A 27,746-nucleotide genomic window follows, 5' to 3' on the forward strand; every position below is an offset into this window, starting at 1 on the left:
CCTTTATGTTTTATTCTAATATATAATTAATTTAAAAAATTATTTATTTCACCTGTGATTTTCAGGAACATCTTCAGTTTAGTTGGGAGATACTTTGGGGAAATAAGGTCCCTTGAAGGATTTGGAGACATTATGGAAGCCTGAGTCTTAGTAAAAAATTAGAGCAGAAACTTAATATGGTCTTAATTTTTTGTGCTCCAAATACCCTGAGACTAGAAAAGAGAGATAATATCCACAGTATTTCTTAAGCTTTTTAACTTATTCATGTTTGCTAATTTTGCTCTTTCTTGAGTATTTAATAGAAAAGAATGTTAGAAAAATTTCAAAATGAATTTTTAGTAATAATGACAGAAATCTTTCATTTAGCAATTACACATGGATAACAAGAAAGACAGGACTACCAGACAGCATTTCTCAAACAGCCATTCAGGTATATATGTGGGATTTTGTTTATATTTTTGTTATAATTTTAATATGTTGACATGATTATATATTATCATTATATATTATACTGGAGTATGCATTTGTGCTTTTGGTCTGTAGCAAACCCTAACTGTGGTAATATAATACATTCAAATTACTAAAGAAAGTATTGGAGTAATAGTGATAGGTGAAAGATACATTTATAATAAAGGCAATTTTTTGACATAACATTTAATTATTTTTTCATTAAATTGAATAAAGAAAAATGTGACAGAATTAGGCAATCATACACTACATTAATTATGGGAAAGAAGAAGTCAAGCTATTCTATTTCATAGCAACCAGCTCCATTTTTCTCAGTGTTTTGGATGAACAGTCACCCAGGACTATCGATTTTACTTCTGAAGTAATTCTTATCTCTTCCTTTCTATCTTTTGTATCAGTGTCCACATCATGCTGGTGGTGTGGCTCTCTCCTTTTGCAGGTCACTTTTATTGACCTCTAGCATTATCTACATTCATTCACTCTTTTACCTTCAGTTAATGGTCTTCACACCTCAGTAATAGTGATTTAAAAAACAAACATACCAAAAAAACAGGAAAATCTTTACATCATCCCATAGAAAATAACCTTTAATAGCTTCCCAGTGCTCTAGAGAAAAATACCAGAAGACTGAAGATGGTTTCTTATGACCTTCTGAGCTAGGTCTTGAACTTCTCCTCCAGCCTATTCCCATCAAGTCACAAATCTCTATTTTTCCCAAGAACAGCAACTTTCTTTCTGGTCCTTGAACATGACACACACTTTCCTGTCATGATAGTCTTCCTAAATTCTGTATGGATGATTTACTTGATTCATCTTTGAGCTCTTGCAGCAAACCTATTACCTCACTTGCAGACTTCCATTTTTCAAAGCCAAGTCCCTATAATGAGATGTTTTGATACAATGTATATTCCCTTCATAGTTCTTATCAAAATTTATAATTAGGCAGTTATTGCAATTATTGATACTGACTGTTCCTTTCAGTAAAATGTAAGCTCTAAAAATCCTAGAACATGGCTGCCTATGCTCACTGTTGCATCCCTAGAAAGATAACAGTTTGAAACAAACCTTGTCAAAGGAACAAAAGAATTGAGTGCCACCAAGTTAACTTTGTAAACTTAAATTTTCTTCATTTATAGTTGACATGAAATATATGTATGTTTTAATTTTACTACTTTCAATGATTTGTAATTATAAAGTTGTTTTAGTTTAAATCTTACATATCTAGGTGGCAATATGATTATACAAATATAATAAATTTGAATGTTTTTATTTGCATTGAGTATACTACTGAAGTTCTCTAAAAAATTTATTGAATAGATACGAACTGCCATGTATAAAATAGACAAGCAACAAGGATGTGTTGTACAGCACAGAGATTTTATAGTCATTCTTTTGTAATAACTTTAAATGGAGTATAATCTTTAAACAAATATTGAATCACTATGCTGTATATCTGAAACAATACATCTAATACAATATTGTAAATGAACTATACCTCAATAAGAAAGAAATTCTCCAAACTTAAATATTTGTCAGATAGACATAAGATACTATTAAAGATAAAGTGAATGGTATCAACTATTAAGGAACTGGAAGACAAGCTGGGTTCTCAGGACTTTTGTAAAAACAGTAAGAGCATAGGGAATTAATTTAATCCTCCCAGGGACCTATAACATAGTATGTTCATGTAATTTTTGAAAAATAATTTATCATACACAATTTCCTATTGCCTTAGCATGTTTTTAGTGAAAATGAAGGTAATTCTTCCTTGGGAGTATTAAAGTTTGGGGGATACAGTCCTCATCATTTCACTGTGAAATGAAAACAGGAAGTCAATGATAGTTTTAGAAGAAACTGAAATAAAGACAATCATCAGGAAGTGATTTGACATTCATGCTCAGTTTCATTGCCTTCTATTTTATCTTGTTTCAATCTGCAATTACTTTTGAAACCAAATACTTGGTGTTAGGCCATCCTTTTCAAGTTCAATTCAGTTCACTTCAGTCGCTCAGTCGTGTCCGACTCTTCGACCCCATGAATTGCAGCATGCCAGGCCTCTCTGTCCATCACCAACTCCCGGAGTTCACCCAGACCCACGTCCATCGAGTCAGTGATGCCATCCAGCCATCTCATCCTCTGTTGTCCCCTTCTCCTCTGGCCCCCAATACCTCCCAGCATCAGAGTCTTTTCCAATGAGTCAACACTTCTCATGAGGTGGCCAAAGTACTGGAGTTTCAGCTTCAGCATCATTACCTCCAAAGAAATCCCAGGGCTGATCTCCTTCAGAATGGACTGGTTGGATCTCCTTGCAGTTCAAGGGACTCTCAAGAGTCTTCTCCAACACCACAGTTCAAAAGCATCAATTCTTCAGTGCTCAGCCTTCTTCACAGTCCAACTCTCACATCCATACGTGACCACAGGAAAAACCATAGCCTTGACTAGATGGACCTTTGTTGGCAAAGTAATGTCTCTGCTTTTGAATATGCTATCTAGGTTGGTCATAACTTTCCTTCCAAGGAGTAAGCATCTTTTAATTTCATGACTGCAGTCACCATCTGCGTTTCAAGTTAAGGATACAATATTCCACAAGGCAGACTTCACTTTAGATACCAGGTAAAAGAGTGAGGGGTCCTAAAGCCACTCACATTTGATACTAAGATCTCCCACTATCTGTGTGGTTGTTGTTTAGTCACTGCTACTGCTGCTGCTAAGTCGCTTCAGTTGCATCCAACTCTGTGCGACCCCAGAGACGGCAGCCCACCAGGCTCCCCCGTCCCTGGGATTCTCCAGGCAAGAACACTGGAGTGGGTTGCCATTTCCTTCTCCAATGCATGAAAGTGAAAAGTCAAAATGAAGTCGCTGAGTCATGTCTAACTCTTTTGTGACCCCTTGGACTGTAGCCCGCCAGGCTCCTCTGTCCATAGGATTTCCCGGGGAAGAATACTGCAGTTGTTAGCAATTTCCTTCTCCAGGAGATCTTCCCAATCCAGGGATCAAACCCACATCTCCTGCATTGGCAGGCATATTCTTTACCACTGAGCCACCAGGGAAGCCCCCTACTATCTATACCAGTTTTCTAATTCAGTAGGAAAACTCATTTCCTTCCTGGAGAAGGAAATAGCAATCCACTCCAGCACTCTTACTTGGAGAATCCCATGGAGGGAGGAGCCTGGTGGGCTACAGTCCATAGGGTTGCAAAGAGTCGGACATGACTGAGCGACTTCACTCACTCAGGAAAACTCATAGAACACAGGAAAGTGTTACACTTACTTTTACAATAGTCAATTTTTAAAGCCCTTTTATTAAGTTGACAACAAAATTAAATGGAAAGCATAGAGATCTCATATATTCCCTACTCCACATATGCAAAGCCTTACCACTATCAACTTCCCCAACCAGAGTGATACCTTTGCTAGAATTATGAAACTTCATGACACGGTATTATCACTCAAAGCTCATATTTTATATTAGGGATTCATTCCTTGATGGTTCAGATGGTAAAGAGTCCACCTGCAATTCAGGAGACCCAGGTTCAAACCCTGGTTGGGAAGATCCCCTGAGAAGGAAATGGCAATCCACTCCAGTATTGTTGCCTGGAGAATCCATGGACAGAGGAGACTGCTGAGCTACATACAGTCCACGGGGTCCCAAAAAGGGGGGCATGGCTGAGCAACTAACACTTTTTACTTTCACTTGGAATTGTACATTCCATGGCTTCTGAAAAGTGTATGAGAACATTGTAATATTATACAGAGTAATTTCAGTACCCTGAAAATTCTCTATTCTCAGCCTTTTCATCTCTCCCTGTTTCTGGCATCTGTCTCTGTTCATCTCTGGCAGCTGCTGCTCTTTTTTTTTTTTTTTTTTAATACTTTCTTTTTTAGAGCAGTTAGATATGTACTATAAAAATGACAGGAAAGTACAGAGACTTCCCATTTGGCTACTACCCCCACATATGCAGAGCCTCCCTCATAATCAGCATCACTCACAGAATGATACTTTTTTTTTTAATACCAAAGATGAACTTAATTTGACACATCATCATCACCCAATGTCTGTAGTTTACCTCAGGGTTCCCTCGAGGTGCTGTACATGCAAAAAGCTTATACAAATATTTAATCATATGTATTCACCATTATAAAATCATGCAGAATATTTTCACTGTTCTAAATTTTTTCTGTACTCTGCATATTCATCCCTCCCTCTCCAGTAACCTCTGGCAAATAGTGATCTTTACTGTCTTAATAGTTTCTCTTTTTCCAGAAGGTCATAGAGTTCGAATCATACAATCTATAGCTTTCACAGATTTGCTTCTTTCCCTTAGTAATAAGCCTTTGAGATTCCTCTGTGTCTTTTCATGGCTTGATTTCGTTTTAGCACGGAAAAATATTCCATTATCCTTGCTCCTCTGTATTGCCTTTGTTTCTTGGTCAAAGATGAGTCAACTACACTTATGTGGGTCTATTTATTGGCTCTCTATTCTGTTTCATTGACCTATATGTCTTTTCTTTCACCAATATCACATGTCTTGATTACTATAGTAGCTTTAGAGTACATCTTAATGTTGCACAGCTTTATTCCTCCAACTTTGTTCTTTATTGTCCTTTTAAAGTCCAGTAGAATCTGCAGTGATATCATCTCTTTCATTGCTGGTATTGTTATTTTGTGCCTTTTTTTTTTTTTTTTTTTTCCCTTAGCCTGGCTAGAAGCTTAGCAAAATTATTGATCTTTTCAAGGAAGTTGCTTTAGGTTTTCTGGATTTTCTTTCTTTATTTCTATTTTCAAATTTATTGATTGCTACTCTAATTTTTATTATTTCTTTTTTTGCTCTAACTTGGGTTTTAATTTGCTCTTCTTTTTCTGATTTTTCTAAGGGCTTCCAAGGTGGCTCAGTGGGTAAAGAACCTGCCTGCAATGCAAGAGATGCTGTAGATATGGACTCAACTCCTGGGTCAGGAAGATCTGGAGGCGGGCACAGAAACTCACACCAGTATTCTTGCCTGGAGAACCCCATGGACAGAGGAGCCTGGTGGGTTACAGTCCACAGGTTACAGAGTTGGACACAACTGAAGCAACTGAGCACAGCACAAGGTGGAAGCTTAGAATTTTTTGATTTATCTTTTCTAATACATGGATCCAGTGCTATAAGTTACCTTGTAATCACTTGTTTTGCTTATCCCATACATTTTGATGTTTTATTTTCATTTTCTTAAAATAATTTTAACTTTTTGAGATTTCTTCTTTGATCCATGTGTTACTTAGAAATGTGATATTTTATCTCCACATATTTTGGGATTTTTCAGTTATTTTTCTTTTATTGGGCTTCCCTGGTGGCTCAGATGGTAAAGAATCTGCCTGCAGTGCAGGAGATCCAGGTTTGACCCCTGGATCAGGAAGATCCCCTAGAGAAGAGAATGGCTGCCCTCTTCAGTATTCTTGCCTGGAAAATTCCATGGACAGAGGAGCCTAGTGGGCTACAGTTCATGGAGTCACAAAGAATTGGACATGACTGAGGGTCTAACACTTTCTTTTATTGATGTCTGTTTTAATTTCATTGTGTTCTATATTGTATGATTTATATCCTTTAAAAATGGTTAAGGTGTATTTTATAGCCCCAAATGTAGTCTGCCTTGGTAAATGCTCCATGTGAACTTGAGAAGAATGTGCATTCTGCTGTAGTTTGATCAAGTAATAAATAGATGTCAATGACAACCAGTGAATTAATTGAGTGCTATTAAGTTCAACTATGTCCTTAATCCAGCTTATCTCCACTCTCTGGAGGTCAAGCGATTACCATGTGGCTCAAAGTCCCAATCCTTTAATCAGACTGTTGTCTCTCCCGGAATGGCATTTCCTCATCCTAAGTCTTTTAGTTGGCAATAAACTATCTGGGCCCACCATGAATAACACAGACACTTTTATCATTTTGAAAATTCCAAATGTTTAGGGTCTACTTCTCAAGGACTAAGATGAAGGCCAAAAATCTTTTTTATTACATACAACCTAAAACAATAACACTGTACAAATTTACCTATATCATGCTTACTGTAAAATAAAAATAATTAAGAACTAATCAAGGCAAAAAAAAAAAAAAAAGAACTATTCAAGGCAATAGTAGTATTGCATCAAAGAAAATAGCTAAAAAAAAGTCTGGTGTTTGGATGGGGGATTTTATTTTATTTTTATTTATTTTTTAAACACCAAAAACATTTTGTATTGGAGTATAGCCAAATAGCAAGGTTGTAATAGTTTCAGGTGAAGAGTGAAGGGACTCAGCCATTCATATACATGTATTCATTCTCCCTAGGTGGGGGATATTTTTAAAGCAGCAGAATGGCAACCTTATAAATCTAAGGGTTTCTTCTTTCTTTATAGAATTGGTAGGTAAAATTACAGGCAATGTTCATCTTAATAGTTTAAAGTATATATGAATACTTATGACTTTTAATTCCCATATTGACACCATCAATGTGTGTGTGTCAGAAGTAAGTACATTTTTTTCTGTAAAGGGTCCAGTGGTCTATAAATTTAGGATTATAAATGGTCTATAAATCCTAAATTTATAGACCACTCGTAATCTCTGTTGAATTTTCATTCTCCCCCTCTCCTCTTCTCTTTTCTTCTTCTGTCTTCAAAATTCATGCTCATGTAAAAAGTAAAAGCCATTTTTAGCTTGAGGCTGTACAAAGACATCACAGGCCAGATTTGGCCTGTGGTATGTAATTTGTCAATGCCTGAACTAGTACATAAAGTCAAAGGTGAAAAAACTTAGAGTACTGCAAATTTCTTATGTATTATATGAAGTAATACAGAACTAATTCTAATTTGTCTCTGAAATGTTAAATGTGAATATTTTAATTTGTGCCAATTCTAAAAACATTAAGCCAAATTCGGATAGATAAATGTCACTACATAAATATATCTAATACATTTTAAATGACTAAAGTCCTATCATGTATATTCTTTGAATCCAGTGAAAAGAAACTAGAGATTAAAACAATAAGATGTTTATTAAAAATATTTTAAAATTAGGCCACATATATGTAAAAATATCAATGGGTCAAGTTCATTTGAAAAATAAAATAATTTGCTAATGTAATATATCATTTGTGAGATTCAGCTAAAACAGTACCTAAAGGGAAGTTGAGAGGTTTAAATATTTGTATAAAAGAAAGAAAGCTCCAAAGTCAATCTAATATTTTTCTTAAGGAAGTTAGGAAAAGAAAAGTAACCCAAAATATGGAGAAGGAAGGAAATAGTAAGTATAAAAGAAAAAAAATCAGTATATTTATATACCAATAATGAAGACAATTAAGTCTAATGTTGGTTCCTTGAATAGATCAATAAATTTACCAGTACTTAGGTAGACTGTAAGAAAAGTGTCATTGCCAAATTCAGTATAAAAATATATTTCGTAGTTTATCAAATGTTCAAGAAAATCTAATTTTTGCTAGCCTCCTTGTGAACAACTTTATGAAATACTAAGGAAACATCATTTTATTTACTGATGCTAATGTTTTAAAAATTATGATAATATTCAGTAAGACCAGAATATGAAAAAATCAGTAATATATTGCATCTGGGATATACAAGTAGTGGGCTTGCCTATAAATTTGCTGCAATGTTTTCTGTAACTGTATAACACAAATTCATGAATTGTGCTGCTAGCTGATGCACAAAATATGAGAATTTCTTTCATTTGTCCTGCTGCTCTTGTTTACAGCAATAAATCAAAATATCTTAAACACTGGTTAAGGAAAAACCGAAGTTAGCTCTGGAGAATTAGTAAGAAAAACTCAGATCCAAAACAGGCAAAAGGGTGGGCTCAGTAAATGTAATTAAAAGCCATGACCACAAAGTGTCAAAGGAAGTACTAAGCTAAATGGATGAGCAAACTAAAAGTCAGACATAATTACAACTGTAAAAGACCAATGTGTCATAAAACTTGGAGGAATGAGTGTATAAAGAAAGCGGGCTATTGCAACTAAATCTTTGTTGGCAGAATCTCACTATTTCAGGATTCTTGCTACATCTTTTTCTGTCTGAGTCTTTGTACAACTTAAATGAACCACATGGGAAAAACCACCTATGTGTTGTCCATACTGCTAGTGGGAATACAATGTGTAAAAGGTTTTCTGATAAAAATATTAGCTATATTTTCTATGTTTACTCTATTAGACATATTTAGAAGACCTAATGAAATGCTTAAAATTCTTTATAAAATATAAAGAATAAAAATCTTTATAAAGTATAAAATGTTTAAAATTCTTTATAAAGTGTATTTTAATGATTTAATATTTTAATATTATAAATATATTATAATAATTGTATCATTGCTGATTAATATATTATTAATATAATATCAATATTATAAATATTAATTCAATATTTTAATACTAACTCAACTCTATATTGAGCCCAACTTCTAAGGTATTCAGTTTCCCCCCATTTTTTTTTAACTTCTATGGATATAATCTGGAATTACATCACATTTTATGGCACACAGAAGAATATTGAAACTGTTATTATGAGCTTAATAGTTCAAAATCAGAAGGGTGTTCTGTCAGATATTTCTCAGTAAAAGTAAAATTGGTTTTGTTTTATTTGTAAAATCAAATCCTTTAAAATTTGTATTTGAAGCATCATAAAAAAAAGAAAAAGCCTATGAGTACAAAATAATTTGATAGTTTATGGGGTGAAGGTAGTTTTCCAATACTCTACAGTCATAGAAAGAAGGAAAAAAGATTCAGCTTGTTCTTCTTCCAAAGGCTTAATACATAAGTACTTGACAGAGTAAAGTGAAATGTGAAAGTGAAAGTCACTCAGTTGTGTCTGACTCTTTGCGACCCCATGGATTGTAGTCCATGGAATTCTCCAGGCCAGAATACTGGAGTGGGTAGCCTTTCCCTTCTCCACAGATCTTGCCAACCCAGGGATTGAACCCAGGTCTTCCGCATTGCAGGCAGATTCTGTATAGGCTGAGCCACAAGGGGAAGCTCTGGTTAGAGTAAAAATCCATTTAAATATGACTTTGACATTAAATGTCAGATAAATGTTATAGAATTAAAGTTTTTATTAAAGCTAAAACAAAAAAAAAAGCACAGAAAAAACATATATATCAAGTCTATGGAGAAAGAAATACTTTTTAAATAGAAAACCTTTACTGTTTGTAACTCGATTTGTTTTGAAAATAACACTAGTTTTAAAATTAACTTTTTGTCCTATCAGTTCCTTTTGTTAACATTGGAGGGCTAAACTTTATTAATACTGCCTTCACATATCGATTGTTTTTAATTTCTACATATACATATGTTTTGGGCTTCTCAGGTGGTGCTAGTGGTAAAAAAGTCCCACCTGCCAATGTAGGTTAGACATAAGAGACAAGGGCTTGATCCTTGGGTCCGGAAGATCCCCTGGAGAAGGGAATGGCAATCCATTCCAGTATTCTTGCCTGGAGAATTCCATGGACAGAGGAGCCTGGCATGCTACATCCATAGGGTTGCACAGAGTCGGACACAACTGAAGCGACTTAGCATGGCATACGTAAATAAAAGGAACATTATTTCTCAGGGAACAGAAAAATCAGCTGAGCATAGTCCTTATTTTACAGTGCAATCTTTAGAATTAACTTGCTTAAGGAAGGCTGAAGTTGTCATTCTCTAACTCATAAGGTCTGGCTATGTTGATTATTTTCAAGTTTTCATCTACTCGGACTGTCTAGGCCAATTTGTCCAAGCCCTAGAGAAGTCAGATTAGAGATCTAAAAATATCCTGAATGTTAAAGATTAAAAAAAGAACAAACTCAAGATTCATCAAAAGATTTTGAGGTAATCTTTCTCCCTAAAACTCACCATTAGGATACAGCATCACTTGTTAAGCTAACAAGTTATTTTGGGGTATTCTATTTCACTGGATCCACTGTGGCCTGGATCCAGGGCCCTGACTGTGATATACTCACAATCACTGTAGGTAACAGTATAGGGTTCCACACTCTGTTTTCAGATGCTTAAAGCTAAATTCTGTTGCTATTTTTCTTATATCTATAGGTGATCTTTGTATTCCTGATGAATAGCTGAAGATTTCTGCCAAGTTCTTACCATTTTGATATTTTCAAGCTGGGCTCTGTTAACGATCTCCTTGTGTTTAACTTAGCTAAATGAACTTTTGACAAACCAGTCTCTATATAATGCCAAGAAGAAATTGATTAACCAGATTCCATCAAATTCAATCCAATTCTGTCCCTTCAATATTAAAGGCATCTCAGATCAGAATTAAAGTATGTCTATAGCCTCTATTTTAATATTCATTTTGCCTCTCTTCTGGGGAAAGAGATTTATTTTCTATTTAAAAAAACAAAAAGTCTTCATTTAAATCACTCTGTTCAATTTCTTCTAAGTAAATTTCATCATTCATGGTTGATGATATCACTCTGAACCTAATAAATGATCTGTATCAGAAGTTCTTCCATATTTTGGTCTCAGGAGTCCTTTGCTCCCTTAAAAATAGAGCACTTCTAAGAGTTTTATGTTGATTATGTCCATATTTAATGTACTACAAAATCAAAGCCACTAATTGTTAAAATTTTCTACAAATTGATCTTATATGGACAAAAAGATTATATTAAATGTTAAGATAAATAATATATTTTATAAATAGTAACTATTTTCCATAACAAAAATTTACTGAGTGTTGGATTATATTTTTTCATATCTATTTGGTGTCTGGCTTATCTGCTTCCACATGCAGTCTCTTGCAATATGCTATTCTGGTTAAGGTATTAGAAATAATTTGGCTTCACACAGATATGTAATTTGAAAGGGGGGCAATAGTTTATTGACTTTTTTTAGATTACTTGGATTTTATTCTATGATACCATGCCTTTTATTTTAATACATACCTAATATTTTAATATAAACTTTAAAAATTGTGATATAGTTGCCATGAAACATATTAGATTTAGATATACCAAGTAATAATTCAATTTTGTATATATTGCAAAATGATCACAATATTTGACACAATACATGGTTATAAATTTCTTTTATTGTAATGAGATCTTTTAAAAATCTATTCTTGGCAACTTTCAAATATGCAGTAGAGTATTATTAACTATAGTCACTAAGCTGCCTTTTATATCCCCATGACTTATTTATTTTATAAGTAGAAAATTCGTGCTTTTTGACCTTCTTTACCTCTCACCTCTGACAACCACCAGTATGTTCTCTATATCTACACATTCATTTTTGTTTGTTTTGTTTTGATTGCAAGGGCTTCCCTGGTAGCTCAGCTGGTAAAGAATCTGCCTGCAATGCAGGAGACCTGGGTTAGATCCCTGGGTTGGGAAGATCCCCTGGAGAAGGGAATGGCTACCCACTCCAGTACTCTGGCCTGGAGAATTCCAGGGACTGTATAGTCCATGGGGTTGCAAAGAGCTGGACACAACTGGGACACTTTCACTTAAGATTCCACATGTAAGTAAGATCATATGGCATTTCTCTTTCTCTGATTTACTTCCCTTGGCATAATGTCTTTAACGTCTGTATATCCACAGTGTTGCAAATGGCAAGATTTTTTCTGGCTGGATAATATTGTGCATATATGACCACATTTTTTTTTCTTTTTGTTTATTTATTTATTGAGGTATAGTTGATTTATACTCTACTGGTTTGGGGAGCACAACATAATGATTCATAATTTTATAGATCATATTTTGTCAACATTTAGTATAAGATAATGGCTATAATTCCCTGTGCTATACGATATGCCTGTGTTGCTCACCTATTTTATAAATAATAATTTGTATCTCTTAATCACCTCCCTTTCCCTCTTCCCTCTGATAACCACACGTTTGTTTTCTGTACCTGTGAGTCTGTTTCTGTTTTGCTATATATATTCCTTTGTAATAGTTTTTAGATTTAACATATGAATGGTATGATAAAGTATTTGTCTTTGTCTATCAGACTAATTTCATTAAGCATAATATTCTCTAACTACATCTACGTGGTTGTAAATGGCAGCATTTCATTCTTTATTATGACTGAGTAAAGTAATATCCCATTGTGTGTATGTGTGTTTACACACACACACACACACACACACACACACACACATGCATACATACCACATCTTCTTTGTTCATTTGTTGATGGACATTTGGGTTGCTGCCATATCTTGGCTCATAAATAATGCTATTATGAATACTGGGGTCCATAAATCTTTTCAAAGTAGTGTATTCATTTTTTCCTGGATTTACCCAGGAGTGGAATTGCAGATCATAGGGGAGTTCTACTTTTTAGTTTTTTAAGGAACTTTGTTTTCTATAGTGAGTGCACCAATTTACACTGCCACCAATAAAGTACAATGATTCCCTTTTTCTACATCCTTGCCAGTAATTCTTATTTGTAGACCTCTTGATGATGGCCATTCTTACAGGTGTGAGGTGATATCTCATTGTTGCTTTGATTTACATTTCTCTAATAGTGATGTTAGCATCTTTTCATGTGCTTATTAGCTATCTGTATGTCTTCTTTGGAAAAATGTATTCTGTTGCTGTGCAGAGGCTTTCTAGTTTAATGTAGTTCCACTGAGTTTTTAGTGGTGTTGTGTTTACTTTGTGTATTTACTTTTGGTATCAAAACCAGAAAATCATTCATCACCAAGAGTAGTGCCAAGGAGCTTAGCAACAACTTTTTCTTTTTTTCTTTTTTTTGTCTAGTTTTTATAGTTTCATAATTACCCAAGTTGTCTCTATCAACATATATCCCTTAATTAAGAGATATTCAAAGATATCTCATTTTTAAAGGAATTGGGATTTTAATAAAAATAACTGCATAGTGTTTGTATATGAGAAAAGAAAAATCAAACACAATTTTTAAATCCATTAAGAATATTTATTTCCTTTATTCTCAACAATTGATGTGTTGCCCTATTCCACCGGTAACTACAGATTTTCCCCCTATTTTAAAGGGATGACTGCTGCATATAAAAGAAGTATTTACAATTATTCTTTATTGGAAATAACTAAATTGGATGTTTGTGATATCAGCTTAATAAATTACAGTGGGTTCTAAAGATTCCACTCTGGCATTAAATACACAAAGAGAAAAACGTGTAAGTAAGAAGTACTTTATTTTTTTTACAAAAGTAGTGTCAATAGTATAGCAAAATCAGAAAGAACAATTTTTCTGATCATTATACTCCTGTGTGGTAATATTTTTAGGACCTTGCCTTTGTATATCCCAATAATTATATTTATTGATTAATATGACTAAAAGAGACTGCATACTATTTCATTTGAGAATAACATGATTAGTGTTAGCTCAATTTTAATCCATTCTAGTTTAATCATTCTACCAGTGTTACTGCAGAATTATCGAGATTACTGGACAAGATCATACACTTAGAATCAGATTTATGTTTCTTTAATCATATCTCTGAAATCAAGAATTAATATGTGTATCATCTTGGGCAGCTACCTTAACTCTCTAAAATTCACCTTCTTCTATCAAAAATCAGATGAGAATAATGTCCTAAGTGTTGTTGTGAAAATTAAGTGAGTTTTGAATACACTTTATATAGTTCCTGAAAGATAACTGATTATTTAATCAAAAAATTTTTGAGATTATTTCAAGGGCTGAATAAATGTCTGCTTTTATGGACCTTATATATTAAATGTGGGAAAGTGGAGTTATTTATATTGCATAAAATAACAGATAACAAGTAATGTGGACAAAAAAAGCAGAAAGAGCCAGAAAAGTGAGGTAGGGCATGCATATATGTAATTTTAAGTAGGGCAGTCAAAAAATACTTCACAGAGACAGTGATATTTGAGCAACAGTCTAAAAGAAGTAAATAATATTCAGTATATTTAATTTTTAAAATGCATATTATAGTCCATATGTTTTGATGTGAAAATTCATAGGAAATACAGAGAATCAACTCTTTTCTCTGAAATTTGCTATTTGTTTTGTTATTTTAAAAATTAAATATGTATATATACTTATAAAATTATCCACAAATGTCTCATATTTGAATATTTGAAATACATAATTTCAACAATTTGAAATATATGATTCAGTTTTTGATTCAGAACTCTTCTGTCTAAGCTCCATCAATCCATGTATCATTTCTAACTGCAAATGCCATAAATTTTCTTACTATTTTTAATTCTTATCAGAATTATTGTACCTATGCACTCTTTTATCTTTTTGGTCAATCATTTTCTTCTTTAATTTTCAATAAGAAAAGTAATAAAATAGGACTAGGTAATAGATTTATCCTAAGCAATTAACGTATTAGACTGCATGTGACAATTTTTGTTTCTACAGTGTCAACAAAGACCCTTCAGAGGATTCACAAATTAAATAAAAATTTAAGCCACCCTAACTTGAACATAGAACGAAAATAGGTATGTGATGTGAGTGCATGCATGTGCTGTGCTTAGTCACTCATCTGTGTGTGACTCTTTGCAACCCCGTGGACTGAAGCCCATCAGGCTCCTTTGTCCATGGGGATTCTCCAGGCAAGAATACACTTAGTGAAATAAGTCTCCCACTCCTAAAAGTAGGAGTCTAATGACACATATTTATATCCCTAAACCTGTTTGAGAGCAGCAGCATGGTATTGATAGTACTGAGACAGAATCCAGATCCTAAAGTTTTAACTCGATAGTTTACCACCATTCCAGTCTTCCTATAACAATGTGATTTCCACTGATATGCTTGAGATCTTAAACAATGACTGAATGTTAAAGCACTGAAATGATCATGTATACCTGTGGCAGATTCATTTTGATATTTGGCAAAACTAATACAATTATGTAAAGTTTAAAAATAAAATAAAATTTAAAAAAAAAAGAAAAAAAGATTAAAAAAAAAAAAACACACAAAAACTTGTACCAACTGGATATGGTGTACATTTTCAGACTTTCACACACTTCATACAGAAACATTTTTAAAATCTGCACTTTGGAAAAGGGCTGAATAATTTTTATACAAATATGCTTTCCCAGTGGCTCAGCAGGTAAAGAATCCTCTTGCAATGCAGGAGACACAGGAAATGCAGGTTCAATCCCTGGGTTGGGAAGATCTCCTGGAGGAATAAATGGCAACCCACTCCAGTATTCTTGCCTGGAGAATCCCCAGGGACAGAGGAGCCTGGTGGGCTGCAGTCCATGGGGTCACAAAGAGTTGGACACGACTGAGTGACTAAGCATACATAGCAAGATAGGAATGTGAAAGTGGCATAGCTGGCCATGGAAGCTAAAAACTTTGACAATTTCCATCTAAGACAGAAACACATTGTGCATATCTCCAGAGTTTTTCTGTTCACCTCTCTCTTCAGCCATCTGCCTGTGAACTCTAATCGTCTTGTTCTCTCTGGATCTCTTCTTCCTTTCCTCATCCAATAGTATCCACCAGGTTACAGTTGAGTTTCTTCTACCTATATTGCAGCCTAGAAATTCTCTCAAGGCAGTAGGCTGGGGCAGTCATAAAGTTCCTGGGATTCTTTTGCATTTCTCATGGGTTCTCATGCATTTCTCAAACATTCATCACTACCTGAGGTTCAGTATTTCTAAACCTGTTTTTTTTTTTTTCTTTTTTTTCTTTTTTACTTATTTCAGTCCTAGGGTAAATCCTGTCCTTGTTACCATATCTTGGGAAAAAGCAGAATTTTCACTTAAATGGTTTTAGTATGTAAAATTTAAAAATGATATAGCACAAAATATTAAATCATTTTTATTTTATTTTTAAATGAAATAGAGCTGATATACAATATTATATTAGTTGTAGGGGTACAGCATTGTGATTCAGTATTTTTAAAGTTTATACTCTACCTCAAGCACGTAAAGCTATTACAAAATAATGGTTATATTTCCCTGTGCTATACAATATATCCTTGTTTATTTTTTTTTTAATTTTATTTTTAAACTTTACATAATTGTATTAGTTTTGCCAAATATCAAAATGAATCCGCCACAGGTATACATTTGTTTATTTTATACATAGTAGTTTGTACCAGTTAATTCCTTACTCCTGTTTATCCCTTCCTGCTTCCCTCTCTCCTCTGGTATTGCTAGTTTCTTCTCTCTATATATGAGTCTGTTTTTATTTCATTATTTTATTTTGTTTATTTTTTAGATTTCAAATATAAGTTATATCATACAGTATTTGTCTTTCTCTGTATGACTTATTTCACTAAGTGTAATCCCTTCTAGATCCATCCACAATGTTGTCCAGTGGCAGAATTTCATTTCTTTTTATGGGTGATTAATATTATATAACATGTAGATAACTACATTTTAAACTAATCATTTTTGATGGATGCTTGTTTTGCTTCCATATGTTGGGTATTGTAAGTAATGCAGCTATGAACACTGGGATGCATGTATCTTCTCAGATTACTGTTTTTGTTTTCTTTGGAGATACAACCATGAGGAAAATTGCTAGATCATACATATGGTAGTTCTATTTGTAGTTTTCTAGGAATTGTCATACTGTCTTCCACAGAGGCTGCACCAACTTATCATATGTTTACACCAACAGTGTATAAAGGTTCCCTTTCTCCATGCCCTTACCAGTAATTATTTATAGATGTGTTCATAATAACCATTGTATGTCTTTTGCTTTGAGCATTTAGTTCAGTTACAATTAAAGTGATTTATTTTTAAATTTGTAAAATTAAGTAAGCTTTAATTTTAAAGCAATTAAAATTTACACAGTAAAGTATACATAGATGTAATGTGTATATGTGTGTGTGTGTGTGCATGTGTGTGTGTGTGCATGTGCGTGTGTGTGTGTGTGTGTGTGTGTATACTAACAGTGGCTCAGCAGTAAAGAATCTGCCTGTAATGCAGATTTAGGAGATATGGGTTCAATCCCCAGGTCAGGAAGATCCCTTGGGGAAGCAAATGGCAACTCACCCCAGTATTCTTGCTTGGGAAATTCCATGAACAGAGGAGCCTGGTAGGCTACAGTCCATGAGGTCATAAGAGAGTTAGAATATGACTTAGCAACTAAACAAACCAATTTAAAAGATGGCAGTTATTAAAAGTTAAATTATTATTAGAAGAGTGGTTCATTTATATAGTTGAGTTAGACCAAGATGGAGAAGGTGATGGCACCCCACTCCAGTACTCTTGGCTGGAAAATCCCATGGATGGAAGAGCCTGGTAGACTGCAGTCCATGGAGTCGCTGAGGGTCGGACATGACTGAGCGACTTCACTTTCCCTTTTCACTTTCATGCATTGGAGAAGGAACTGGCAACCCACTCCAGTGTTCTTGCCTGGAGAATCCCAGGGATGGGGGAGTCTGGTGGGCTGCCATCTCTGGGGTCGTACAGAGTCGGACACGACTGAAGCGACTTAGCAGAGAGAGACCAAGATAGTTAATATCTAAGCCCTTGGATAGATACTGCTAATTCATCAATATTTGAGCCTCTTCGGCTTTGAGGCACATACAGGAATACACTGACTTGAACACTTATGGGTTTACATGGGCCTCTGACTAGTTCTTGACAATATGGCAAGTGAAATGGTGTGTGTTACTTTTCCAAAGTATTTAAAATTCAGTCTGAGACTCTACATCTCTCATGTGTTATCAGGAAATTGTAAAGAGATCCTTGATTTAACGTGGTGGAGTCCAAACTTGTGCACTTTGTTCTAGATATTTAATATGGTCACGTATAAGATGGTATTATATGGTTATAGTTGTTCATTGTTAATCAAAAGTCAGTTTTCATTAATATCTTGAATACTATACAAAATTTGAAATTATTCTATTTGTTTTTGTTTCTAGGTAATGGAGAAGACAATCAAAAAGTATATGGTATGAATAACATCTTTATACTCTTCCTGATATTTAATAATATATATAATCCTATAACAGTATTTTCATTTTTAGTGAATGTGTCATATCTCTCAGAGTGTTCTAAGTTTTAGCACAGAATCCATGTTTTTAATTGAGAATGTGACGATGTTATCACTGCAGATAGGTTTTACCCTAGGAAAGTGATATTAAAATTAGTCATTTTATCAATTTGACTTGGATTTAGGTCCATATTACAGAAAACCTTACTTACAGTGGTTTAAAATAGAAATTAATCATTTTTTTACACATAGCTAGAAGTTTGTGAATAATCAGTTCCAGTAGACTTAATGATGAATTGTTTGGTGTCTCTAATTCTATTATCCCATTATTTTTATCAGTAGAATTCTGCCACAGCTCTGAACAATTAAGACATCATTCATCATAGGAAGAATGGAGGTAAGTGTGTGTTGGAGGGGTAGGGGAGGAGTGGGATCAACCATTTGTGATCCCTCTGCTCAGAGACTTTTTAGAACCCTTTCTCTACCCCAGAACTTTTCTATTCATTATTGCCTGGAAAATTATGCCAGTCCCCAGCTGCAGTAAGTCTGGCAAAGAGCACTTACATTTCCTGAACTCTTTATTTTTAATGATATATAATTAACTATAACATAGTATAAGTTTAAGTTGTATAACATGTTGGTGATACATGTATATATTCCAGTGTAATTCCAAAATAACATTAGCTAACACTTTTATCTTGGCACATTTTTATCATTTCTTTGTTGGGTTGAGGAAAGTTAAGTTATTGTCTTAATAACTTTAATGTTTATGATATAGTATTGTTGACTATAATCAGTATATTGCATATTAGCTTATTATCTGAACTTATTTATCTACTAGTTGTAAGTTAGTACTCTTATTAAACATCTCCCCATTTCCCCAGCCCCTGGCAACCACTTTTCTTTTCTCTTTTTTCACAGTTCAGTTGTTTTTTATATTCTATATATAAATGTTACCATACAATATTTTCTTTCTTTGTCTGACTTATCTCACTTAGCATGCTTTCAGGGTCCATCTATGTTGTAGCAAATGGCAGAATTTCCTTTTTTCTCATGGCTGAATAATAATAATTTATTGTATATACTCCACAACTCCTGTATTTATCTGGTATTGGACACTTAGGTTGTGTCTATATCTTGGCTAATGTCATTAATGCTGCACTGAGCATGGGTGTGAAGATCCCTCTGAGATGCTGATTTCAGTTTCTTGTACTGCAGGATCATACAGTACTTACAATTTTAAGATACCTTCATGGTGTTCAATAGCAGCTGCACAATTTACATTCCCATTAACAGCGCTCAAGTGTTCTCTTTTCTCCACGTCTTTTCAGTTTGTTTTTTAAGACTTTCCCTCCAGTTTTATTGAGATACAATTTACTTATATCACTGTATAAGTTTAAGGTGTATGTCATAATGGTTTATTTTATATATCGTGTTAAATTATTACTGGTATAAGTTTACAGTTAGCATCCATCATCTCATGTAGATACAATAAAAAGTAGGCAAAAAAAGAAAAAATATATTGTGGCAAGAACTCTTAGGATTTACTCTCTTAGCAGTTATATATTAACAGCTATCTTAACTACAGTCATCATGTTGTATATCACATCCCTAGTACTTACTTGTCTTGAAACTGGAAGTTTGTAACTTATGACTATCTTTCTCCTACTTCCTCTCTTCCTAACCCATGCCTCTGGTGACCACAAATGTGAGCTCATCCTCAGTTTTAAATGTTAATTCTTCCAGTACAGGAACTTGGATCTTTACACTTATTTGGGTCTTCAATCTCTTTTTATCAATGGTTTATACTTTTTTTTAGTGTTCAGGTTTTTTTCACATCCTTGGTTAAATTTATTTCTAAGTACTTTTATGCTATTATAAATGGGTTTCTTTCTCTTGCAGATTATGTTTGTTAGTGTACAGAAATGCAATTGATTTCTGTATGTTCATCTTATATGGTGCAGTCATGTTCAAACAGAAAATTTTACTTCTTCCAACCAAATATAGATGCCTTTCATTTTCCTGACTATTTATTCTGGCTACAACTTCTAGTACTGTGTCGAATAGCAACTTACTTTCTAAGCTATAGAAGTGTAAAGTGAGATTTTTTTTTCTTATTTCTCAATGTGTTTATTGATATAAAATTTCATCTCAGAAAAACTTTTGCATCATCCCATAGGTTTAGCTATGTTATGCTCTCATTTTTGTTTCAAGACATTTCTTGATTTGCCTTTTAATTTATTAATTGATCCCTTGTTTTTCAGGTCAAAATTTATATTTTTAAATTTCCACATAATTGTTAATTTTCCAGGTTTCCTCCTCTGATTGATTTCTAGTTTCATACTGTATGGTCAGAAAAGACACTCAGTATAATCTCAGTTTGTTAGGATATGCTGTGTGACCTCTCATGTGATCTTTCCCAAATGTTTTGTGTGCATTTGAAAGTAATGTATATTCTCCTGTTGTCAAAATGTTCTTTATAGGTACATTAGGGCATTTCATCTGAAGGTGTCATTCAAATCTATTATTTCCTTTTTGATCTCATGTACCTGATCTAGCCATTGTTTAAATCATGGTATTGAAGTCCTCTACTATTATTGCATTGCTATTTCTCCCTTCGTTTCTGTCAGTATTTATTTAATATATTTAAATGCTCCATTACTGGTGTGTATGTGCTTACAATTGTTCTGATTGTAATGAACTGACATGTTTATCAATTCTGATGAATTTACATGTTTATAATTACATAAAAACCATTGTCTATTATTGTAGTTTAACTTAAAGGCTCTTTTGTCTGATAAGTATAGCTTCTGTGAGGTCTTTGAGTTTCCATTTGCTTGAAATATCTTTTACAATCCCTTTACTTTTGGCCTGTGAGTATATTTTAAAGTGAAGTGTGTTTCTTGTAGGCAGCATATAAATGGATCTTGTTTTTTATACATTCAGTACATCTATGTCTTTTAATTGGTAATTTAAACTAGTAATATTTAAAAGAAGTATTGATATTTCCCATCATTATTTTGTTCATTGATTTCTGATTGCTTTGTGATTCTTTAATTTCTTTCTTCCTGAGTTTTTGTTGGTAGTGATGTTTTGAGGTGTTTTGCTTTGATTCTCTTTATCATCTGTATATCTAGTTTACGTTTTTTCTTGGTTGTTACCATAATATAGCTTGTAAGTTTATAACCATCAGTTTTAAGCTGATAACAATTGCATAAGAAAGAGTTACCCTTTTACTTGCCACAGCATATTTTTTAATAAATGACTTTATATTGGAGTACAGTTATTGTTGTGTCAGTTTCAGGTGTACAACAAAGTGATTCACCATAGATATACCTGTATCTATTCTTTTTCAGATTCTTTCACAATTAAGTTATTAAAGAATATTGAGCAGAGCTCTGGGTGCTATACAGTAGGTTCTTATTGGTTATCTATTTTAAATAGAGCAATGTATAAATATCGATATCAAACTCCTAATCTATGCTCAAACAATTTATGTGAGGTCCCAATTTTCAATTTTTTATATTGCATTTCTGGTAATATAATATTGGGATATACCTGTTTTCAATACTTTTGGCTGTTAATCAGCGTGGTAGATTTCAAAGAGACTTACAAACTACCATGGCAGTTTGAGAGTATTTTGAAATATTTTGCTATTTAGTTCAGTCACTCAGTCATGTCCTACTCTTTGTGACCCAAAGGACTGAGGCATGCTAGGCCTCCCTGTCCATTGCCAACTCCCGGAGTTTATTCAAATTCATGTCCATCGAGTTGGTAATGCCATCCAACCATCTCATCTTCTGTCATCCCCTTCTCCTCCTGGCTTCAATCTTTCCCAGCATCAGGTTCTTTTCAAATGAGGCAGTTCTTTGTATCAAGTGGCCAAAGAATTGGAGTTTCAGCTTCAACATCCGTCCTTCCAATGAATATTCAGGACTGATCTCCTTTAGGAGGGACTGGTTGGATCTCCTTGCAGTCCAAGGAGCTTACAAGAGTCTTCTCCAACACAGTTCAAAAGCATCAATTTTTCATAACACAGCTTTCTTTATAGTCCAACTCTCACATCCATACATGACTACCGGAAAAACAATAGCTTTGACTAGACAGACCTTTGTTAGCAAAGTACTGTCTCTGCTTTTTAATAGGCCGTCTAGGTTGATAATAACCTTTCTTCCAAGGAGCAAGCATGTTTAATTTGATGGCTGCAGTCACCATCTGCAGTGATTTTGGAGCCCAAGAAAATAAAGCCTGTCACCATTTCCACTGTTTGCCCATCTATTTGCCATGAAGTGATAGGACCAGATGCCATGATCTTAGTTTGCTGAATATTGAGTGTTAAGCCAATTTTTTCACTCTTCTCTTTCACTTTCATCAAGAGGCTCTTTAGTTCTTCTTCACTTTCTGCCATAAGGGTGGTGTCATTTGCATATCTGAGGCTATGGATATTTCTCCCATCAATCTTGATCCCAGCTTGAGCTTCATCCAGCCTAGCATTTCTCATGATGTACTCTGCATGAAAGTTAAATAAGCACAGTGACAATATACAGCCTTGACATACTCCTTTCCCAATTTGAAACCAGTCTGTTGTTCCATGTCCAGTTCTAACTGTTGCTTCCTGACCTGCACAGGTTTCTCAAGAGGCGGGACAGGTGGTCTGGTATTCCCATCTCTTTCAGAATTTGCCACAGTTTATTGTGATCCACACAGTCAAAGGCTTTGGCATAGTCAATAAACCAGAGTAGATATTTTTCTGGAACTCTTTTTTTTTTTTTTTTGGAACTCTCTTTTTGATAATCCAACAGATGTTGGCATTTTGACCTCTAGATCCTCTGCCTTTTCTAAATCCATCTTGAACATCTGGAAGCTCATGGTTCATGCACTGATGAAGCCTGGCTTGGAGAATTTTGAGCATTACTCTATTATTATGTGAGATGAATGCAATTGTGTGGTAGTTTGAGCATTCTTTGACATTGCTTTTCTTTGGGATTGGAATGAAAACTGACCTTTTCCAGTCCTGTGGCCACTGCTTAGTTTTCCAAATTTACTGGCATTTTGAGTGCAGCACTTTCATAGCATCATCTTTTAGGATTTGAAATAACTCAACTGGAATTCCATCACCTCCACTATCTTTGTTCATAGTGATGCTTGCTAAGGCCCACTTGACTTCATATTCCAGAATGTCTGGCTCTTTATTGGTGATCACAACACTGTGATTATCTGGGTCGTGAAGATCTTTTTCGTATAATTCTGTGTATTCTTGCCACCTCTTCTTAATATCTTCAGCTATTGTTAGGTCCATACTATTTCTGTCCTTTATTGTGCCCATATTTGCATGAAATGTTCCCTTGGTATCTCTCATTTTCTTGAAGAGATCTCTAGTCTTTCCTATTCTATTGTTTTACTCTATGTCTTTGCACTGACCTCTAAGGAAGGCTTTCTTATCTCTCCTTGTTATTCTCTGGAACTCTGCATTAAATGGGTATATCTTTCCTTTTTTTTTCCTTTGCCTTTAGCTTCTCTTCTATTCATAGCTATTTGTAAGGCCTCCTCAGACAACCATTTTGCCTTTTTGCATTTCTTTTTCTTGGGGATGGTCTTGATCCCTGCCTCCTGTACAGTGTCAAAAACCTCCGTCCATAGTTCTTCAGCCACTCTATCAAATCTAATCCCTTGAATCTATTTGTCACTTCCACTGTATAATCCTAAGGGATTTGATTTAGGTCATACCTAAATGGTTTAGTGGTTTTCCCTACTTTCTTCAATTTAAGTCTGAATTTGGCAATAAGCAGTTCAAGATCTAAGCCATAGTCAGCTCCAAGTCTTGTTTTTGTTGACTGTATAGAGCGTCTCCATCTTTGGCTGCAAAGAATATAATCAGTCTAATGTTGGTGTTCGGTATTGACCATCTGCTGATTCCATGTGTACAGTCTTCTCTTGTGTTGTTGGAAGAGGATGTTTGCTATGACCATTGCATTCTTTTGGCAAAACTCTATTAGTCTTCGTCCTGTTTCATTCTGTACTCCAAGGCCAAATTTGCCTGTTATCTTAGGTATTTCTTGACTTCCTACTTTTGCATTCTAGTCCCCTATAATGAAAAGGACATCTTTTTTGGGTGTTTTTCTAGACGGTGTTGTAGGTCTTCAGAGAACCATTCAACTTCAGCATTATTGGTCAAGGCATAGTCTTGGATTACTGTGATATTGAATGGTTTGCTTTGGAAATGAACAGAGATCATTCTGTCATTTTTGAGATTGCATCCAAGTACTGCATTAAAATTATTGTTTGGAATTCTTCCTCAGATAATATGTAGATTTTATCATTGGATCAGTTGTTGGGTATTTTTGATATTGTGCATTTGAGGTCACAGCCATCTCTTTCAGTGTTTCTGCATTGACTTCAGTGAGGAAAAATATTCACTGGGAGGTGGCTAAAAGGTTGCTAGCTGGTGGGATGCAAAATCTTTTGTTCCTGAGAAGGCACAGTGGAATAATCTGCATGCCACTCCGCTGGTTGAAACTGATGTTGGCCAGATGGTGGGGCATCTTCCTGGCCAAGGCTGTAGAAGACTTGCAAGTGTCAAAGGCAGGTGGGCTATTCAGATCTTCAGGCTGAAGTGCCTGAGGTCTTCCTCTTCTCTCTCCCTTTTGTGTTTGCCCCGTGGGAGCAAGCTGTATATAATGGGATCCTTCTCAGATCCTGGGTTGGCATGCAGAAGCTCAGAATCCACAGAGATGTATTGGACCAGGATCCTAGAATTAGGCATATGTGGAACCTCTGCAATCCCTGGGTCCTGATGGACAAGTGCATTTGCTATGGATGTGGCCCTCATGTCTAGGGTGTGAGTGTGTGCAGATATGCCATACAAATGATATCTGGGTTTCAGGGGATTACCAATAAGACTCCAGCTGGCTAAGGTGAGGGGAATGTAGCTGTGTCACATGCCCTGGGGTGAGAAGTTGTGGTGGTGACTTGGGCCCAGGATGCAGGGTGTAGTGAAAACACAGCTGAGAGATAATGGTAAGTCAAAGTCTCAACTCTGGTCCTAGGGACCAGCCATATGATAGCAGCAGCACAATTTGGGTGGTAGTCTGTTAAAGCCATGTGTCCGGACCTGGGGAGCTGGACGTGGACCTGTGGCAACATGGCTCTAGTAATGACAGTTCAGAGCCACAATGTAGGACCTGGAGGTGAGGTCTAGAATAGTGGTATCAATAATGGGTCAACATCTCAACCTGCCATTGGGCTAGGGCTCTGGTTAGTGGCAGCGCCCCTGGCTAGAATGGGTCACAGATGTAACTAGGAACCACAGCGGGTAGGGCTTAGGGCAGCAAGAGCCTTTCTCAGCAATGACAGTGTAATGTCTTAATCTGGGATAGGGCTTTGTGTTCAGGGCAGTAACAGCACCCTTGACAATGGCTACTCAGCAGTGCAAGCTGGAAAGTGGTGTGTGGGATTAGGGATGCAGCAGCATGGCCCAGATAATGGCAGTTGAAGCATGACTTGGGACCCAAGGAGTGAAGCTGAGGGCAAGCAACAGCTCCTCTTCCAATGAAGATTCAGCCCTACAATCTGGAAACCAGTGGATGGGGCTGAATAGACTGTTATCTCTGTGATTGTTGTTGTTTAGTTACTAAGTCATGTCTGACTATTTTGCAACTCCATGGACTAGCCCACTAGGCTTCTCTGTCCATGAGATTTCCTAGGCAAGAATACTGGAGCAGATTGCCATTTCCTTCTTCAAGGGATTTTCCCAACCCAGGGATTTTCCCAACCTTTGTCTCTTGCATTGCAGGCAGATTCTTCACCGCTGAGCCATTAGGGAAGTTCTGTTTATATCAGTACAATTCTGACACAATTCTGAAAATGAAGGCATTATTCAGCATAGGAGTTGAGAATGGTGATGTGTTGGGGGCCTCAGGGGGAAGTGATGTCAATCATTTCTGATCTCTCTCTTTGGAGACTTTTCAGAACCTCTTGCTTTCATTCCTAACCCCAAACTGTTTTATATATTATTGTCCAGAATAGTATCAAATACCTACTCTCAGCTGTAATAATGCTGCAAATAAGAGCATTTATATTTCCTGGCTGTCTTCTAAAAGCCAATAAGGGAAAAGTTGGGAAATGTTTTCTCATCAGTGAAATTAGATAGCTGTTGTAACTGTTTGTATTCAGGACAAATATTCAATTGTCAGTCTCTGTAATAGACACCATTTCATCTGGAAGCTATTTGAAGTTTTACCCAGGTTCCACAAATGGGCAGAGGCTTAAAGAATTTCCTGCCCAAAGATATCCGTCCAAAGTCACACAATGTGAAATGTGTGTGAATTAGAACCATTGACCTCTAATACTATAATGCTGTTACAAACTTTAGCTCTCAAGTTCTAAACTTCAGCCATTTTGGAATATAGAGTTTCTACTTAAAGGAAATTTTATTTATACATACTACCTAAAATTTAGTATATTAAAATATATTATTTTCAATGTTACTGTGCTCAAGTAGGCTTATCCTGATCCAGACAAAAATCTTAAAATGAGTCACATTATTAACACACAAAAAAATCACACCCTATTAATATGGTACTCATGGGAACTTTATTATCTGACCTTTAGACACAGTAACAATATATACTTCTTCAAGGTTTTTCAGTTTCCATCATGATCAGATCACAGCCACATTTCAGTCATAGCTATTCTGTCTCTGACTACAAGTCCTTCATAAAGCTATTTGTCTGCTGTATTAGTTTTCCTGCAAACTCAATTACGCTTCTACACTCAAAATGGCACTTCTAACAGTACTAAGTATTTCATATCTCTTCATACAACAGCTGCTTAGATGTCAGAGTCATTTAGAGTTTCCCTCAAGTCCAACTCAGAAAAGATGCACTTTAAAGATTGATCTTTAGATTCAATAGTATCTGATGAAAAGCTACTTTCTGTGAGCACTCTAAACTCAAGGAGTAAGTCAGCTTAGGTGGCCAATTACTCATTGTGTAAGGGTGAGGATAGGAAAAAATATGAATCCTGTACAACATGATCTAGTAAGAATAAGAAATATGCCTTAACCAAGCAAATCTCTTAGTCATGATGTTTTTCTATAGATTGATCAATACTTACAAAGAGATGTTAGTCTCTTTTGTTCTAAACTGACTGATAATTTCTTAAGTCAATGAGAAAATCATTGAGTATAATCTTTACACTGTTTTAATATCCCACACTTTCCTCATATTAATTAGTATATTTACAACAGATTTTTGGAATTGGATAATAACAGCAAGAGTGCTCTTTTTACAGTATCATGCAGCTGAAAGTTTCCAACACATGCATACAACCTAACCTAAATTGAAATTATAAAATTAGTTTCTAAATCTCAGTTCCATTTCCCTTCCAGCTTCATTCTTTAATCAGTGTATT

The 27,746-nt window shown here is 35.0% G+C and overlaps 1 long non-coding RNA gene across 1 annotated transcript in view; it reads left to right on the forward strand.

The window, feature by feature from the left end:
* Nucleotides 1-366: 366 nt before the first annotated feature.
* The window catches only part of LOC129650012 (uncharacterized), a 135,021-nt gene continuing 107,641 nt past the window's right edge, over nt 367-27,746 (forward strand). Inside the window, exons 1-4 of the long non-coding RNA XR_008713528.1 lie at nt 367-430; nt 5,343-5,559; nt 18,265-18,294; nt 18,678-18,732. This is a non-coding gene — a long non-coding RNA (uncharacterized LOC129650012). The remainder of the gene's footprint in view (nt 431-5,342; nt 5,560-18,264; nt 18,295-18,677; nt 18,733-27,746) is intronic.

Source organism: Bubalus kerabau, chromosome 4 (genome assembly GCF_029407905.1).
Source record: "Bubalus kerabau isolate K-KA32 ecotype Philippines breed swamp buffalo chromosome 4, PCC_UOA_SB_1v2, whole genome shotgun sequence".
Taxonomy (NCBI): domain Eukaryota; kingdom Metazoa; phylum Chordata; class Mammalia; order Artiodactyla; family Bovidae; genus Bubalus; species Bubalus kerabau.